Here is a 3,597-nt window from a genome sequence, read left to right as displayed (position 1 = left end):
GCAACAATAAATAGTTCCTCCACCATTACAAGCCTAAATACAGGTCAATCAACAACAATTTATACAGGTACCACTTTGCCAAATATTTTAAACAGCATGCCAACAGCATCAACTCTGACATCAACAAGCCGTATTTCCTCCTCAAGCATAGTTGGAACTGCAGCAACAACTTCATCAAAGTTTTCTGTTACACCTGCACTTTCCTCAACCATCATGTTCACACAACAAGTTACAACACCAACATTCCAGAATACCCCCACTGGTAAAAGTGTATCCACAATCCCTACAAAAATGTCTATTGCTACACGTTCACCATTGTTTTCAACTGGCATGATTACTCTATCGACTAAAATACCAACAGTCCAGAATTCCTCCAATACTACAAGTATGACAACACAATCTTTGACTACAACAGTTACAAGGATGTCCTCAACAAGCATGCATGTACCACTAACTTCAACTTCAAGAGTAAATAGTTCCTCCAACATTACAAGCATATCTACAAGTACAACAACAATTTTCACTGGTACATCTTCACCATCATTTTCACCTGGCATGACTACACCACAGAAAAATTCAACTACAGTCCAGAATTCCTCCATTACTACAAGTATGACAACACAATCATTGACTTCAACGGCTACAAGGATGTCATCAACAAACGGGCATATACCACCAACTACAACAGCAAAAATAAATAGTTCCTCCACCATTACAAGCCTAAATACAGGTCCATCCAAAGCAATTTCTACTGGTGCGGTTTTGCCAAATATTTTAACCAGCATGCCAACAGCATCAACTCTGACATCGACAAGCCGTATTTCCTCATCAAGCATAGTTGGAACTGCAGCAACAACTTCATCAAAGTTTTCTGTTACACCTTCAGTTTCCTCAACTATCAAGTTCACTCAACAAGTTACAACACCAACAGTCCAGAATTCCCCCACTGGTAAAGGCATATCCACAATCCCAACAAAAATGTCTATTGTTACACGTTCACCATTGTTTTCAACCGGCATGAATACTCTATCGACTAAAATACCAACAGTCCAGAATTCCTCCAATACTACAAGTATGACAACACAATCTTTGACTACAACAGCTACAAGGATGTCCTCAACAAGCATGCACATACCACTAACTTCAACTTCAAGAGTATATAGTTCCTCCAACATTACAAGCATATCTACAAGTACAACAACAATTTTTACTGGTACATCTTCACCATCATTTTCACCTGGCATGACTAAAGCACAGAAAAATTCAACTACAGTCCAGAATTCCTCCATTACTACAAGTATGACATCAAAATCTTTGACTTCAACGGCTACAAGGATGTCATCAACAAGCGGGCATATATCACCAACTACAACAGCAACAATAAATAGTTCCTCCACCATTACAAGCCTAAATACAGGTCAATCAACAACAATTTATACAGGTACCACTTTGCCAAATATTTTAAACAGCATGCCAACAGCATCAACTCTGACATCAACAAGCCGTATTTCCTCCTCAAGCATAGTTGGAACTGCAGCAACAACTTCATCAAAGTTTTCTGTTACACCTGCACTTTCCTCAACCATCAAGTTCACACAACAAGTTACAACACCAACATACCAGAATACCCCCACTGGTAAAAGTGTATCCACAATCCCTACAAAAATGTCTATTGCTACACGTTCACCATTGTTTTCAACTGGCATGATTACTCTATCGACTAAAATACCAACAGTCCAGAATTCCTCCAATACTACAAGTATGACAACACAATCTTTGACTACAACAGTTACAAGGATGTCCTCAACAAGCATGCATGTACCACTAACTTCAACTTCAAGAGTAAATAGTTCCTCCAACATTACAAGCATATCTACAAGTACAACAACAATTTTCACTGGTACATCTTCACCATCATTTTCACCTGGCATGACTACACCACAGAAAAATTCAACTACAGTCCAGAATTCCTCCATTACTACAAGTATGACAACACAATCATTGACTTCAACGGCTACAAGGATGTCATCAACAAACGGGCATATACCACCAACTACAACAGCAAAAATAAATAGTTCCTCCACCATTACAAGCCTAAATACAGGTCCATCCAAAGCAATTTCTACTGGTGCGGTTTTGCCAAATATTTTAACCAGCATGCCAACAGCATCAACTCTGACATCGACAAGCCGTATTTCCTCATCAAGCATAGTTGGAACTGCAGCAACAACTTCATCAAAGTTTTCTGTTACACCTTCAGTTTCCTCAACTATCATGTTCACACAACAAGTTACAACACCAACATTCCAGAATACCCCCACTGGTAAAAGCGTATCCACAATCCCTTCAAAAATGTCTATTGTTACACGTTCACCATTGTTTTCAACCGGCATGAATACTCTATCGACTAAAATACCAACAGTCCAGAATTCCTCCAATACTACAAGTATGACAACACAATCTTTGACTACAACAGCTACAAGGATGTCCTCAACAAGCATGCACATACCACTAACTTCAACTTCAAGAGTATATAGTTCCTCCAACATTACAAGCATATCTACAAGTACAACAACAATTTTTACTGGTACATCTTCACCATCATTTTCACCTGGCATGACTAAAGCACAGAAAAATTCAACTACAGTCCAGAATTCCTCCATTACTACAAGTATGACATCAAAATCTTTGACTTCAACGGCTACAAGGATGTCATCAACAAGCGGGCATATATCACCAACTACAACAGCAACAATAAATAGTTCCTCCACCATTACAAGCCTAAATACAGGTCAATCAACAACAATTTATACAGGTACCACTTTGCCAAATATTTTAAACAGCATGCCAACAGCATCAACTCTGACATCAACAAGCCGTATTTCCTCCTCAAGCATAGTTGGAACTGCAGCAACAACTTCATCAAAGTTTTCTGTTACACCTGCACTTTCCTCAACCATCAAGTTCACACAACAAGTTACAACACCAACATACCAGAATACCCCCACTGGTAAAAGTGTATCCACAATCCCTACAAAAATGTCTATTGCTACACGTTCACCATTGTTTTCAACTGGCATGATTACTCTATCGACTAAAATACCAACAGTCCAGAATTCCTCCAATACTACAAGTATGACAACACAATCTTTGACTACAACAGTTACAAGGATGTCCTCAACAAGCATGCATGTACCACTAACTTCAACTTCAAGAGTAAATAGTTCCTCCAACATTACAAGCATATCTACAAGTACAACAACAATTTTCACTGGTACAGTTTCACCATCATTTTCACCTGGCATGACTACACCACAGAAAAATTCAACTACAGTCCAGAATTCCTCCATTACTACAAGTATGACAACACAATCATTGACTTCAACGGCTACAAGGATGTCATCAACAAACGGGCATATACCACCAACTACAACAGCAAAAATAAATAGTTCCTCCACCATTACAAGCCTAAATACAGGTCCATCCAAAGCAATTTCTACTGGTGCGGTTTTGCCAAATATTTTAACCAGCATGCCAACAGCATCAACTCTGACATCGACAAGCCATATTTCCTCATCAAGCATAGTTGGAACTGCA

Source organism: Carassius carassius, chromosome 2 (genome assembly GCF_963082965.1).
Source record: "Carassius carassius chromosome 2, fCarCar2.1, whole genome shotgun sequence".
NCBI classification, from domain to species: domain Eukaryota; kingdom Metazoa; phylum Chordata; class Actinopteri; order Cypriniformes; family Cyprinidae; genus Carassius; species Carassius carassius.
This window is presented reverse-complemented; position numbering follows the sequence as displayed.